The sequence below is a fragment of the Staurois parvus genome, unplaced genomic scaffold (genome assembly GCF_062004578.1).
Source record: "Staurois parvus isolate SC_StPar_1 unplaced genomic scaffold, SC_StPar_1.0 ptg000018l, whole genome shotgun sequence".
Classification (NCBI taxonomy): Eukaryota; Metazoa; Chordata; class Amphibia; order Anura; family Ranidae; genus Staurois; species Staurois parvus.
The window spans coordinates 12,283,275-12,300,391 of record NW_028317814.1 but is presented as its reverse complement, the minus strand read 5'-3'; positions in this window follow the sequence as shown (position 1 = coordinate 12,300,391).

Sequence of the window (17,117 nt, the reverse complement as noted above, 5' to 3'; positions counted from 1 at the left end):
CATTTCTTCGCTCATCTCTAGTTATGGTAGTAACAAGAAACACACAGCTAAAAAATATTTTTACTATTTTGGGCCAGTTTTCCTTTGATAACAAAAAAAAATCAGGAGATATCCATTACCATTTACCACCAAATGAAAGCCCAATTTGTCCTGAAAAAAATGTGGTATAATTCACCTGGATGTACAAAGTAGCTGTGATGATATGTACGGTTTTACTAACACATGTCATTGTTGCAAAATTGTGCTTAGGCATTTAGATTTGTTTTACCCTTAAGCGAGAAGGGGTTAAAACAGTTGTAAAGGTTTGCTTTTTTTTTATTAACATACATGTTAGAGTTACCTGCTGTGTGCAGTGGATTTGCATAGAACAGCCCTGCACCCCCCCCTTCTGTGGTCCCCCACTAGCACTGTAGGCTCCTCCTCCCTTCTGAGTGCCCCCATAGGAAACTGCTTCCTATGAGGGCACAAATGCATGCATGATCCAAAACATGGCTGTGCGTGTTTATTGAACAGCGCAAAGCATACTCGTCCCCACCCACCCACTTCTGCATCTTAGGTCTTTGGTGAGAGAGAGCAGCACTGCTCTTATTGTACACAGTCCTGGTTCGAAGTCTGGCTCAGGTAAGTATCAAAGATAGAAAAAACCTTTAAACGTTACAACCCCTTTAATACTTATAATAATGCCCCAGCCCTTGTCTTTGGGTCTAGCCTTGCTATTCCTAATATTCCTGCTACTTGTCAATTTTACACTTCTGTGTCATCTGCTGTAAATAATTCTTGTTATAGAAAGCATGCCTGTGGTTTTTTTAATACATTTTGGCCGATTTGCACTCCATTAAAAATATTCTGCTGCTGGCCAATTTTAATCTGATCATCTGCAGTCTCTTGTTTCCTTATGAAACTTGATGGAACATTGTCCTGTCGTTGGCCAATTTCTATCAGCTAGAACAGGGACAGCCACAGAGAACTACTGGCCAATTCTATCTGCCGGTCCAAGTGGGCCTTATTGCCGTTTGATGTAAAAGCATGTATCACTGTAAAGCTACTTAAAGTTTTTTTTTTAACTTAAAGGTAAACTTCAGCAATTTAGTCACTTTTTAAAATGTGCTAGCTTATATGGGATAAGGCCAACAAAGTGCATGACACTTCACAGACTTTCCTTTAATTCTGGTGCTCCAATGCTGCACCTTCAGTTCCTGCAGATTCAGATTCATATGCAGCCTCTCTGTCAACCCCTCCGCTCTGCTGGAGCGCTATGTATTATGTGAACCCATTCAGAAAATACAAAGCCTCCTGTGAATGGACAGAAGAGCAGAGGGATGAGCAGAGAGCTATATGAGAAAGCAGGATTACTCCTGGATCTGTTAGACCCCTGATGCATTCTGTGCTTGCAGTACCTGTAGATGGAAAGGACAAAGTCCCTGAATTGAAGTTTGCCAAGCTGCTGCCTCTGGGATTCTGAGGCCCTGAGCCCAAAAGTGCTCAGAGCTAAGCGCTTCCAGTTTTCAATCTAAGCGGAAGAGATTAGCCAGCACTCTTTCCATGTGGAACTCACCTGCAGGGATGCCAGGCACACAAAAAAGCTTCATGACTACATGTCGGTAGGAGTGATCAGGTAGCTTTACATCTACATGTAAAGATATAAAAATCATCTGTATTTTCTATGTTTAGCCAATCAGATTCTGTTGGCTGTAAAGCCACAAAATCACTTCTATCTGCTGGCCCATATTTACCCTGCACTTGTGTGCACGTGGGATGAGTTTTAGCAACAGTGGAGATGTTTGGAAGTGGGGCTGTGTACATATGACATTGGTCACAAGACAGTTAAACAGTAAAACAAATATAAAAAAAGAAAACAAATCAACTAATATGCATTTTTATAACTTTATTGAGATGTTATGCTCTTGAAACAGTCTGATTAATTTGTGCTCCATCAGCTTTAAAAGAAGGTAAGTGAGATGTGTCCCATTAGAAAGAAAGAATACAAATATTTCTATCTTCTATTGGATGATTTTCCCTATAAGATATGAATAAAGTTTTAGTAAAAGTAAAACAACTTCAAAATATAAAGTTTCATCTAAGCTAAATATCTCCCCTAAAAATGTTTGAGCCTATGCTGCCCCCAAATACACACAGGAATGTCATTGCACCCATTAGGGGCACCTATGTATGAAAACTAAAAATTCTGAATGAACCCTCTACACACTGCTAAACACCCTTTCTAGCAAACGTTGCATAAAAATAGGGATTTTTAGTTCACATAGATTGCAATACATGTTTAGGCTGGTCCACTGCATCACCATAACCCCTCTCTGGCCAGTCTCTTCTCTACTGAAAATGCAAAATACTTGCTTATAGAAAACTTTAGTTGATATTGTGCCAATATGGGGCAAATAGACACAAGATGTAGAAGAGCTATAGGTTGAAGTCTGGTCACTGACCTGCACTATGCAATATAAATTAAATATACCTGTGCTCAAATCCCAACAGCTATACATTTACATGCAGCGGGCAAAATAACTATTGAACACGTCACCATTTTTTTAGGTAAATGTATTTCTAAAGTTGCAATTGACATGAACTTTTCACCACATGTCGATAAAAACCCATGCAATCAATACATACAAAGAGACCAAAACAAATATGTTCAGGAGATAAGGTATGTGTAATAAAATGGAATGACACAGGGAAGAAGTATTGAACACATGGAGAAGGGGAGATGCACAAAGGCATGGAAAGTCAAGACACCAACTGACATCTTTCAGTAATTAGAAAGCAATCCTGTCCATTGTCAGTGCAAATGAATATCAGCTGGTTCAGTCTCAACTGATGGCCTATAAAAAGGTGTCTCATTACCAAGGTGTCACACAAGAAACATCTCATGATGAGTAAAATCAATGAGCTCTCTCAAGACCTTTGCAACTTTACAGTTGCAAAACATACTAATGGCAGTGGTTACAGAAGGATTTTTAAACTTCTGAATGTTTCTGTGAGCACTGTTGGGGCCATAATCCAGAAGTAGAACATCATTTCACCATAAACCAGCCACAACCAGGTGGTGCTCACAAGATTTCTGATAGAAGAGTGAAAAGTATTTTCAAAAAGGTTGTCCAAGAGCCAAAGACCACTTGTGGAGAGCTTCAGACAGAAAGAGACATTTAAAGTTTGCTGCACAACATTTAGACAAGCCTGTGAAATACTGGGAGAATATAGTCTGGTCAGATGAGACCAAATTTGAACTCTTTGGATGCCATAATACACACCATGTTTGGAGGTCAAATGGCACTGCACGTCACTCCAAAAACACTATACCGACAGTGAAATTTGGAGGCGGGAACATCATGGTGTGGGGCTGTTTTTCAGCATACGGTACTGGCAAACTTCATGTCATTGAAGGAAGGATGAATGGAAAAATGTATCAAGACATTCCTGATAAGAATCTGCTGCCGTCTACCAGGATCATGAAGATGAAACGAGGGTGGACATTTCAGCAAGACATTGTTCCCAAACACAAAGCCAAGGAAACTCTCATTTGGTTTCAAAGAAAGAAGATAAAGCTGCTAGAATGGCCCAGTCAATCACCTGACTTGAATCCAATAGAAAATCTATGGAAAGAACTAAAGACCAGATTTCCTAGAAGGGGCCCACGGAACCTTCAAGGTATGAAGACTGTGTGGAAGAGTGGGCCAAAATCACATCTGAGGAGTACATGTGACTAGTTTCTTCATACAAGAGGTGTCTTGAAGCTGTCATTACAAAGTAAGGATTTTGAACAAAGTATTAAACTTCAGTTAATGTGTTCAATACTTTTTCCCTGTGTCATTTCATTTTATTACACATAACTTAATCTCTGAGAGAGAGAGATACACACACACACACACACACACACACACACACACACACACACATTAGGTGTCTAAGGACTATATGTTACCAGTAAAAATACTAAATGAACCCTCTGCATGGTGCTATAGCCCCCTTCTAGTAATCTTTGCATGAACACAGCAATTTTTAGTTCACATGCATTGCAATACATGTTTAAGCTGGCCAACTGCGTCAAAGTAATCCCTCTCTGGCCAGCCCTACTCTACTCTAACTCTAGTCTACTCTAACTCTAGTCTACTCAAACTAATTTTTTTTTTTTTTTTTTTTATATATATATGTATATGTATTTTATATATATATATTTGTTTATATTTGTATATGTTTTATAGTTTTTAATTTTATTACCATACTCCTAATCTTCTCTACCGTAGTTTACTCTAGTTTACATTAGTAGTAGTGGTAGTAGTAGTAGTTTACATTATTGTACTCCAACTCTACTCCACCTCTTCTCTAATTCCTGCTACTCTTCTCCTACTCTAGTCCTCTCCTGCTCCTTCTCTACTCCTCCTCCACTTTTTACATTTTTACTAGTTTACATTAGTAGTAGTAGTAGTAGTTTACATTAGTGTACTCCAACTCTACTTCACCTCTTCTCTAATTCCTGCTACTCTTCTCCTACTCTACTCCTCTCCTGCTCCTTCTCTACTCCTCCTCCACTTTTTATATTTTTACTAGTTTACATTAGTAGTAGTAGTAGTTTACATTTGTGTACTCCAACTCTACTCCAATTCCTGCTACTCTTCTACTCTACTCCTCTCCTGCTCCTTCTCTACTCCTCCTCCACTTTACTCCTCCCATATCCTGCTTCTACTCTACTCCTCTTCCTATGCTACTCCTCTCCTTCTCCTCCTCTTTCTCTACTGTACTGTATCTCTAGCCTGCTGCTGTACTCAATACTTACCTCCTCATATTTGGTATATGATTTGTTGCATAGTGAATATGAAAAATCAGTTGTTAGAAATTGGATGGTCCAACCAAAATTATGCCTATGTGGGTTTGGGTGGTTTTGGTGGTGGACGCTTGCGTTTCCTGGGAAATCGGGTAAATTTTTGATTTTCCAGGCATTGAATAAAATGTGGTCTTAGGAGCTTTATATTGTACTTACACTCTGGATTACCTCCAGGAGTCAAAAGCTCAACCATATTTGCAGCTGAATACATGACACAACTGGGATCATTTGCTGGCTGCTGCTGCACTTTTAATAATGTAATGTGTTTTAGTCGGTCTTTCAGAAGAACTCTATAGCATTGTTCAGTCTGTTTAAAGGCAGCTGATGTATAATCGATCACCAGTTGACTGTCGGCCATCACCACCCGATTACCATTATAGGCCGTTACAAAAACATGTCCTGGCAGTAGGTGTAACTGAATGGTTGGTTTTAACACTGGTATTACAATTGAGCCAACCATTCTTATGTGCATGTTCTGTGTGTGTTGAAATTGATTTTTCATTATTTTGACTACAGCCTGGACAACAGCAGAGCTGACAGACTGATCATTTTCAATGTCAGCCTTGTCCTGCATGCGGAGTCCCAATTGTGGGATCCAGGCTGCAGTAGGGTCAAGTTTTAAAACCTTCGCCTGTGGCTCGCTGTCTTTACATGGTGGCCTCTTTCTTTTCCTCTTTCCACGATCCTGCTGGCGTTCCAACGTAGGTGGGTCCTCTGTAGAGCGGCTTGTTGAAGCTGAAGAAGATAAATCATCTAACATATTATTATATGCCGTGCTACTTTGCTATATATTTATATACAGTATATATATGTGTTTTTGCGTTTTTTGCACACGTTTAAAAAATCATTTAGGGCCTAAAGATGACACAAAACTCCAAAACATTATATATATTTTCTGAAATCAGAGACCTTAGAGCAGGGGTCCTCAAACTTTTTAAACAGGTGGCCAGTTCACTGACCTTCACACTGTTGGGGGGTCGGACTATAGTTTGAAAAAATATGAACAAATTCCTTTGCACACCGCACATATCTTATTTGTAGTGCAAAAAAAACAGGAAAAAACAATACAATATTAAAAATGCACTGCACGCGGTAACGCACTGGACACCGCAATGCACTGTAACTCACTGGACACCAAAATGCACTGTACACTGTAATTCACTGGACACCAAAATGCACTGCACACTGTAATGCACTGTACACTGTAATTCACTGTACACCACAATACACTGTACACTGTAACGCACTAGACACCAACATGCACTGTACACTGTAACGCACTGGACACCAACATGCACTGTACACTGTAACGCACTGGACACCAACATGCACTGTACACTGTAACCCACTTGACACCGCAATGCACTGTACACTGTAATGCACTGGACCTGGTGCATTGTATGCTCTCCTCCTCCTCTCCTGTTGCTCCTCTGGCTGCAGAGAAATCAGCCTTAAGTCAGGGGGTGATTCTTCACCAGGCTGCCGCATGCTTGGTCCTCACAGCCGAGAACCCAGCAAGCAGCCTAGCTATTTGCTGGCGCCATATTTTGTTTTTTTTTTTTGGGTCAGGTAGATTACTTTGGCGAGCCGTATCTGGCCCACAGGCCATAGTTTGAGGACCCATTGCCCTAGAGAATAAAATAGTGGTAGTTCCAGTTTTTTTTATGTCACACGATATTATCGCAAAGGTCTATGAAATGCAAAATTTCAGTAAAAAATACACTTAAGTTAATTTTAGGGCACAAAAAGCAAAAAATTATCTATTTTTTTAGTAAAATATAAAAGACGAGGTTGCATCGAGTAAATAGATATCCAACATGTCGAACCTTAAATTTGCGCACACTTGTGTAATGGTAACAAACTTTAGTAACCCTATATTTTCTATAGGTGACACTTTTAAAGCCCCTTATAGGTCATCAGTTTAGCGTTACAGAGGATATCTCGTGCTAGAATTATTGCTCTCATTCTGGCGTGTGTTGCGATATGTAACGTGTATCGCAATCATCGCTTTCATGCGTAGACGCCCCTGCGCACGCTTTTATGTTTGTACGTGCGTACATATGTGGGGGTGGGGAGTCCTTGAAAAATTTGTTGGGGTTATATATTTGGATGTAACTTTTAATTTTTTAAAAATTAAACTTTTTTTTTTTTTTTACTTAACTTTTTTTTTCATCACACATGGGACAAAAAGTGATGATTTTTGGTGACAGATTCTCTTTTTTTAAAAACATACAGGGTCTAAAAGACCCTGCATGTCCCTCCTGTGCTCCACTGAATTTAATGCTGTGCATATCGCAACGCATTACATTTTATTCCAGCCTTGATGTCCGGTAATCTGCCGACGGGGACCCGGAAGTGACGTCACATCACTTCCAGGTCAGGACAAGAAGGGGAAGGGAACAGATGTGTTCGCTCTCCTCCCTCTGCTATACACGTTGGCAGTCACTGAAATGGTCCTGAGCCCGCAGATGGGCAAGCGGAGCCGGGGCAGAGGCTGGCAACATAGTAGGCTGTGTGGAAGCAATCGGGCGGCAGCGTTGCCACCTGAATGCTTCCACCTGACAGGTGAGCCCTGCTGCTTGCCCGCAGCAGGGCTACAGGTAACAAAAAACTACCTGACCGACGCCCGGAACTACATGTCCTCGGCGTCGGCCCATATGAATTGCACATCCCTGAGAGAGATATACAGTCATATATATAAAAGCAAAGTGAAAACCATAGATATATGTAAACCTTAACTTATAGCAGATATTCAAAGCCCAGTTCTATCCACATAAAAACACTTGTGATTGGTGCTGCTTCTCCTTTAAAATGCTCACTCATCAGACTGTATGGACCCCTTAATAATAATCAGGTCTGAATGCATGTTGGATGTAATCTCCACACTCTCCTGCTGTTATACTCCACCTTGCTCTTCTCCAACCTTGGAAGGTAAAAATATCTGTACCGCCAGTTAGCTCCTTTCCTTTAACCATCAGACTCCCAGAGTCGGTCACCAAACTGTCACTTCATAAAGCTCATGTGATGACACAGACCAGAAAGAACCCTCATCATTTTCCATCTGTATTATTTTTAACACACATATAAAAACATAAGCATATGTATTGACGTTGCCCTGTGCCTGATCCTGCACCCGGAATGACAAGCCTGCATAAGCTGTAAGGGAACCCCGCTGCTCCACTACTCACCTGGAGCCAGAGTGTGTCACAACTTAAGCAGAGGTGAGGTCACCAACTGAAGTCACAACCAGGGGCGGACTGACCCTTTGGAAACTCGGGCACTGCCCAAGGGCCCGGGGTCAGTAGGGGGCCCCATGAGATGCCCCTGGTACCTTTTTCATAGACTTTTCTGAGTTTGGGCAAGGACACAGGGGCCCCATGATCTCCTATTGCCCGGGGGACCCATGAGTTGTCAGTCCGCCCCTGGTCACAACCTACACATTTTGCAACATCCGAACGTCATCAAGCAGAGGTACGGCTGCGACATCCTCCACTCGCTAAGAACTATTTTACAATGAACCATCTGCATGTAAGTTAGCCAGCTGGGCCATGATATATTATTATAAGCAATTATTTTTTTACAAATATCATGTGGAAGAGCAGGATTACAATTAAGAACCAATAAGATCAACCAATTTGTACCCAGTAATAATAAAAATCCATAAACCGTTATCTAAGAAAATTGCCATTTAGTGATGTTGTAATACATAACCATCATCATCAAAAATGCATATACAATCTAATGTCATCTAGTGGCCATTTATGAAAAATAGTAAAATGAAAATAAAAATGAAAAAATGTGTGCTCCCCATTTATAAAATCGCTATCAACACCTATCTAGCTTAGTTTGAATGATAAAATCTCAGAAGTATGAAATATCTCCTCCTTGATACTGGAGATAAAACAATTGAGATCTTTCTCTATCTTCAAATCCTGTGGGCTCAGGGCTTCCAATTTGTAAATCCCCTGGGTTTTCTTTCTAGAATTATTCCCCAGTTGTGTTTTCTTCACTATTTTTGTTTGCATATTAGGGTCACCTACACACACACATATATATATATATATATATATATATATACTGTATATGGCTTGTTCTTTATTCTAGGAAACTATATTCTAAAGTTGAGTGATAATTCACAGACTTATAGGTAGAGCTGCCTAGCGGGTACATCTGAAAGCAGCGGCTGGGTTCATTTGCTAGTAGCACACTAAAAAAATTAGAGCTTTCAAAAATAGACGTGTTAATAGTTTATGTAATTTCCATTTTGCTCATAAAAATAAACAGCAGAGAATCCCAAATCAAATCAATATTTGGTGTGACCACCCTGTGCCTTCAAAACAGCATGAATTCTTTAAATCTTCTAGGTACACTTGCACACAGTTTTGAAGGCACTTGACAGGTAAGTTGTTCCTAAACATCTTGGAAATAACAACAGATCTTTAGATGTAGGCTGCCTCAAATCCTTCTTTCTCCTTATGTAATCACATACAGACTGGATGATGTTGAAATCAGGGCTCTGTGGGGGCCAAGCCATTATTTTCTGGACTCCTTTTTCTTGTGTACACTGAAGATAGTTCTTAATGACATTGGCTGCATGTTTGAGTGTCGTTGTTCTGCTGCGGAATAAATTAGGGGCCAATCACACACCACAATGATGGTATGGCATGATGGATAAGTATCTGCCTGTATTTCTCAGCTTTGAGAACATCATTGATCCTGACCAAATCTCCAACTCCAAATCTTCAGCTCCATTTGCAGAAATACAGCCCCAAACTTGCAAGGAACCTCCACCATGCTTCTGTTACCTGCAGACACTCATTATTGTACTGCTCCCAAGCCCTTTGCAAACAAACTGCCTTCTACTACAACCAAATAGTTCAAATTTTGACTCATCGGCCCAGAACACCTGCTGCCATTTTTCTGCACCCCGGTTCCTATGTTTTCATGCATAAGATATGGAAACAAGGCCTAGGCGACTCAACTATGCATGAAAACTGGCGTGCAAAAAAATGACAGCAGATGCTGTGGTCCAATGAGTCAAAATATGAAATATTTGGCTGTGGCAAAAGGCAGGTAGTTTGCCAAAGGGCTGGAGTGCGGTACAATAATGAGTGTCTGCAGGCAATAATGAAGCATAGTGGAGATTCCATGCAAGTTTGGGGCTGCATTTCTGGAAGTGGAGTTGGAGATTTGCTTAAGATCAATGGAGTCCTCAATGCTGAGAGATACAGGCAGATAATTATCCATCATGCCATACCATCAGAGAGGCGTGTGATTGGCCCAAATGTATTCCTCAGCAGGAGAATGACCCCAAACATACAGCCAATGTCATTAAGAACTATCTCCAGTGTAAACAAGAACGAGAGTCTTGGTAGTGATGGTTTGGCCCCCATAGAGCCCTGATCTCAACATTATCATGTCTGTCTGTGACTACATGAAAAAACAGAAAGAGTTGCGGCAGCCTACAGCCATAGAAGATCTTTGGTTAGTTCTCCAAGATGTTTGGAACAACCTACCTGCCGGGTTCCTTCAGAAACTGTATGCAGGTGTACCTGGAAGAATTTATGCTGTTTTGAAGGCAGAGGGTGGTCACACCAAATATTGATTTGATTTGGATTCCTCTTCTGTTCAATTACTTTCCATTTTGTTCATTAATAAAAATAAATGATTAACACTTCTATTTCTGAAAGCATTCCTTATTGACAGCAATATATATATAAAATCTGTCTAAAGTTCCTCAAAGTATAGGTGGAAGAACTACTCACCCCCCTGCCTCTAGGTCAGGCTGTTCTCCACCTCCTACCCACTCCTAGCACAACCCCTTGTCTGAGCCGCCCCCTCCTTCTAGCATTGCTCTACATCTGCCTGAGCTACATGCAAACAGCCTATAGAAGTAGATGCATGTCACAATCTGGATCATCTGCACGGCCCTGTGTGCACACAATCTGCATTTGGGGCTGCGCAGCTATCACATTTTGACATGTGGCTGTGTCATTGCAGCTGCTGCATCTGCATCCGCTTCTGTAGTTTGTTTCTGCATCCACCCTGAGCTGCATGCAGGCAAAGGCAGCCTGCACACAGGACGGGGTCCAATGCCCATCTGAATGAGGCTTTAATTGCGATATTTGGCATGGATGCGCTTCATATTGTTGCGCTCTACTACTCCGTGCCTGGTGGGTGACAGAGAAGTTGAGGGCTCATGCACATAGGCCCTCTGAGCCATATAGTGTAATACCAGGCATATCTTTGCCATAGGTCTTATGTATAGTTGGCTGCCAACAGCCTGTAGAAATCAATACCAGAATGATATACGCAGCAGCTGTATTCATATTTACACATCCCAGCAGTAATTCCATACAGGGACAAATACCTACAGGGATGCAGAGCATATGTCCCTATACACATCAATCACAAAACTCCAGTACCACGGGGGATGGGCATTAATAAATGGGAACTGCTGCTGTGTGTTGCACCTTGGCATTGATTTCTACTAGCTGAATGCAAGACCTGTTATTTGCTAGCACAGGAACATGCCCAGTTTTTATACAGTACAGCTCTCAGTTCCCATGTGCATGAGCCATTAGAACACATCTTTGCATGAACGATAACCCCCACTGACTACGGGAATTATAGGCCCCTTCTAGCAACAATAGTTACCCCAGCAGGAAGAATATATACCCCAATAACAACAGTAGATGTATGAGCAACAATAAATAGCAAGAATAGTTACCCCAGCAGGAAGAATATATACCCCAACAACAACAGTAGATGTATGAGCAACAATAGATAGCAGTAATAGTTACCCCAGCAGCAAGAATATATACCCCAACAACAACAGTAGATGTATGAGCAACAATAGATAGCAAGAATAGTTACCCCAGCAGCAAGAATATATACCCCAACAACAACAGTAGATGTATGAGCAACAATAGATAGCAACAATAGTTACCCCAGCAGCAAGAATATATACCCCAACAACAACAGTAGATGTATGAGCAACAATAGATAGCAAGAATAGTTACCCCAGCAGCAAGAATATATACCCCAACAACAACAGTAGATGTATGAGCAACAATAGATAGCAAGAATAGTTACCCCAGCAGCAAGAATATATACCCCAACAACAACAGTAGATGTATGAGCAACAATAGATAGCAAGAATAGTTACCCCAGCAGCAAGAATATATACCCCAACAACAACAGTAGATGTATGAGCAACAATAGATAGCAATAATAGTTACCCCAGCAGCAAGAATTTATACCCCAACAACAACAGTAGATGTATGAGCAACAATAGATAGCAATAATAGTTACCCCAGCAGCAAGAATATATACCCCAACAACAACAGTAGGTGTATGAGCAACAATAGATAGCAAGAATAGTTACCCCAGCAGCAACAATAATTAGCCAAGCATCAAGAAAAGATAGCCCAGCAGTAACAATAGATACCCCAGCAGCAATAATGTGCCTCTTAGCAGCAACAATAGATGCCCATACTGTTCCTCAGCAGCAACAATAGATCCACATTCTCTATGTAACATGAACAATTAGTTATGGGGAAACTGTGCACTCAGCCAGGAGGAGCGAGGACACTAGGAGTGGGCACAGGCAGCAAACCTACAGGCAGCAGATCTCTCTCAGTCCCTGCAGCCTGTTCCTGGCTCCCCTGTCAAGGCATATCCCCTACCCTATACAGGGAGAGGGCAGCTTCACATAGATCTCTGCTGGAGACTGTCAGAACTGCTGCAGCCGCCGGCCAGCACTATAGAGGCAGCGTTGGCAAATGCATCCGCCTGCTTACTCTGTGGCCGGCACAGCTGCAGAGAGCTGAGAAAGTCCCACTCATTCCCCGCGTACATCAGTGGGGGTGTCAGACCCTAGTTCAGCCAGAAGGAAAGCCCTGTGTATATATATCTATCTATCTCACACATGGACATGTTTTCTGTTCAGCATTAGGGACTCAAGCCTCCACATCACAAGGCCCCAATGATGAAGAGAACTGAATGACATGTCACTTGGGACACTTCAATAACATTCTAGCAAAATGTAAACAACCCCATCCACCAAAATCTGATCTAGTGAATGAATTCTACAAATTCTACATAATTAGGGGATTAAAAATGCATTGTATGACAAGTGTATTATAAGGAAAAATCTATTGTTGCTATTAGCAACCAGTCAGAATTCATTTCACAGCCTGGTGCAGCACTGACAGCTAGAGGCTGACTGGTTGCTAGGGGCAACAAGAGATTTCTGTCACAGCACACTTCTCCTACATCATCCCCAGACAGGGCTTTCAGTGATTGCTGCATAGGGATGATGGCAGGCTGTGCATAACACACAGCCCTGATACCCAAAGGGATGCTGGGACTTGTAGTCTGCACAGACTCCAGCCTCAGGCTCATCACTACATCCTATATCATGGCATATGGGAGGGGCCTGGAAACCACAGGGCAGGCCTACCACACCAAACCCCACCCACAGGGAGAATAACTAGTCCTCTAGAGGAGGGGTAGGCCTTGTAGGTGGGGCTAGCACTGTAATTGGGATTACTGGTGGGCCATTCAGATTCCTAGGGACACTGCTGGGGACAGGCCCATCAAAACAGAGAAACGGTAACCATAGCAACGGTTTAAAAAATTTATTTAATAACACTCACTTATTGTCTCTGGGCGTTCAGACGTCATCTCCGGTCTTCTCTGAAACGAAATCACTGTAAAATCGCTGTGGACGTGACTAGAAATTACCAAAGTCTCCCTGCTTCCCTCCTCTCCAATCTCTCAAAGCAGAGTGAGCTGTTAGTGTCAGAAGTGACAGGTGGAGGTCACCTGACCCTGACCGACCAATCACTGGAGACTTTCTTCATTTACTTGCACTCCGGCTAAACTGCACGATTTGTGGCTCACAATGACTTTATATTCCTAATAAATTATATATTTTCCGAAAGCAGAGACTCTGGAGAACACATTGATGCTAGTTTCAAATTTTTATCTTACAGCATACTAGCACAGCGGTTTAATAAACCCCCTATTGTTAGTAAAAAAATGTATATAAGTTAGTTTTGATGTATACAAACACTAAAAAATTCTCATTGTTTGATGAAATATAAAAGATAAGGTTGAGCCAAGTACAAACCCAACATGTCAAGCCATAAAATTGAAATGGCAACAAACTTTGATACCCCAAATTATCCATAGGTGATGCTTTAAAGGGCTCTTTGCAGGTCATCAGTTTTGTCTTTTTAGATCTGTCCTAATAAAGAAATGGTTTTATCGGATGGCAGTCATTCCTCCATCCTTAGATCTAAGCTAGACTAGCACTTGATAGTCCTGGCAGACAAGGGTGGACCAGCCTGGAGCAGTAGTTTTGGTGTTCTTCAGTTCACAGTTAACCATGAATGATGGCCCTAGAATTGTTCTCTCATTCATATTTAATATGTGTGATACAATCAGTTTTTCTTTGGCACACTCTACATACGTGTTTACATTTGTATGTGCATGCACTTATGTAGACGGTGGGGGGCATTACCCCTTGGTGACCAAAGGTAAAACAAATGTTAATGCCTGAACACCATTTTGCAACTTTGGCAAGTGTTAGTACAACTGTACATATCGGTGCGACTACTTATTGTATCCAGGTCCATTATACCATGGTGTATTTCAGGACAAATGGGGCTTTCTTATAGTGGTAAATGGTAATGGATAGCTCCTGATTTTTATTTTTATTATCAAAGGGAAACTGATTCAAATTATTTAAAAAGAAAAGCAAAAACTTATTTTTAAAAATTTAGCTTTTGTATTTTTTGCTATTACCATGCTTTACCACCAAGAAACAACCCAAAATAATATCTCCTACTCCTGATGATCGCAGCGATACCACATATGTGTACATTATTTGTTTGTACCTGTAGTACAGCCCATAGACAACAGTGTGTATTTTGCTTTTTTTATCCTACCTAAACAGTACTAATTAATAATTTTAAAAAAAAAATTATTTTTTAAATCCTACTTAAAATATACTGTCCTTGACCTTTTACCTTTACCTTAACCCTAATGCTGACCCTGGCATTGATTTAGATCGTACCATGGTATAGCTAATTTTTTCTTTGTTTTCATTTTTTCTAATATATTTTCTTTACACACATTTGTTTATTTACTTCTTCCTCTCGTGCAAGAAGAGAAAGATACAATGTATCCTCCTCCCACCTAGAGTAGGAAACACATGATCCACAATAATATAAAAATCCTGGGCACATGCTACATACGTGTTTACTTTTAAATATGCGTGGGGGTGGCGGCTTAAAACAATTTTTTTAATTCATTTTTTTCACAGGAACAGGTCTCTCCACTACGCCATTTCATTTCACTTCTTGCTCTAGTGGAAATGCTAACATTCTGCATTTTGTCGCACTTTCTGTCCCAGTGGCAGTGGTCTGCAGGATGCATAGAGAGGGTGAAGGGTGAATCTCCCCAGATGGGGACACCAATAGAAAAAAAGAAAAAGACAAAAATCGAACCCTTCCCCCAGACTATTTCAGTTTCATTCAGTAACAATGGTTGCTAAAACCAATGAAATGCAAAAAAAAAAAAAAATCCTTGCCCAGAGTAGTACAATATTACTATGGTAACATTGTATTGCTTTGGGCACCATGTGTTGAAAATGGTAATAAAATAAAAAAGTAATAAAAAAACTGAAAAAAATAATTAAATTATTATTTATTTTTACATACTGTCACCAGGTCAGTGTCCCTAATCACCACCACACCACTTATATGATAATACTGGACTGGACTGGTGACAATATGTTAAAAAAAAAAAAATATATATATATATATATATTTATTTACAACTTCAAAAAACTTGCCGTGCCTCTTACTAAATAACTTTGGCTGTCTATTTTCCAAAAATGGGTCATTTGGGGTTATTGGTACTGTCCTGGCATTTTTGGGCCTCAAGAATTGAGATTGGCCATCAGTACATTAGAATTGATTGATTGGTAAATATACAGTGGGGATCAAAAGTTTGGGCACCCCAGCTAAAAATTTGTATTAATGTGCATAAAGAAGCCAAGGAAAGATGGAAAAATCTCCAAAAGGCATCAAATTACAGATTAGACATTATTATAATATGTCAACAAAAGTTAGATTTTATTTCCATCATTTACACTTTCAAAATAACAGAAAACAAAAAAATGGCATCTGCAAAAGTTTGGGCACCCTGCAGAATTTATAGCATGCACTGCCCCCTTTGCAAATCTGAGACCTGCCATTGTCATGGATTGTTCTCAATCATCGTCTGGGAAGACCAGGTGATGTCAAGCTCAAAGGTTTTAAATGCCCAGACTCATCTGACCTTGCCCCAACAATCAGCACCATGGGTTCTTCTAAGCAGTTGTCTAGAAAACTGAAACTGAAAATCGTTGACGCTCACAAAGCTGGAGAAAGCTATAAGAAGATAGCAAAGCATTTTCAGATGTCAATATCCTCTGTTCGAAATGTAATTAAGAAATGGCAATCATCAGGAACAGTGGAAGTTAAAGCAACATCTGGAAGACCAAGAAAAATATCAGACAGAACAGCTCACAGGATTGTGAGAAAAACAATTCAAAACCCACGTTTGACTGCACAATCCCTCCAGAAAGATCTGGCAGACACTGGAGCTGTGGTACACTATTCCACTATAAAGAGATACTTGTACAAATATGGTCTTCATGGAAGAGTCATCAGAAGAAAACCTCTTCTACGTCCTCACCACAAAAATCATCGTTTGAACTTTGCAAATGAACATATAGACAAGCCTGATGCATTTTGGAAACAAGTTCTGTGGACCGATGAGGTTAAAATTGAACTTTTTGGCCGGAATGAGCAAAGGTACGTTTGGAGAAGAAGGGGCACAGAATTTAATGAAAAGAACCTCTGTCCAACTGTTAAGCATGGGGTTGGATCAATCATGCTTTGGGGTTGTGTTGCAGCCAGTGGCACAGGGAACATCTCACGAGTAGAAGGAAAAATGGATTCAATAAAATTTCAGCAAATTTTGGATGGTAACTTGATGCCATCTGTGAAAAAGCTGAAGTTAAAGAGAGGATGGCTTCTACAAATGGATAATGATCCTAAACACACCTCAAAATCCATGGGGGATTACATCAAGAGGCGTAAACGGAAGGTTTTGCCATGGCCTTCACAATCTCCTGACCTCAACATAATTGAAAATCTATGGATAGACCTTAAAAGAGCAGTGCGTGACAGACAGCCCAGAAATCTCAAAGAACTGGAAGACTTTT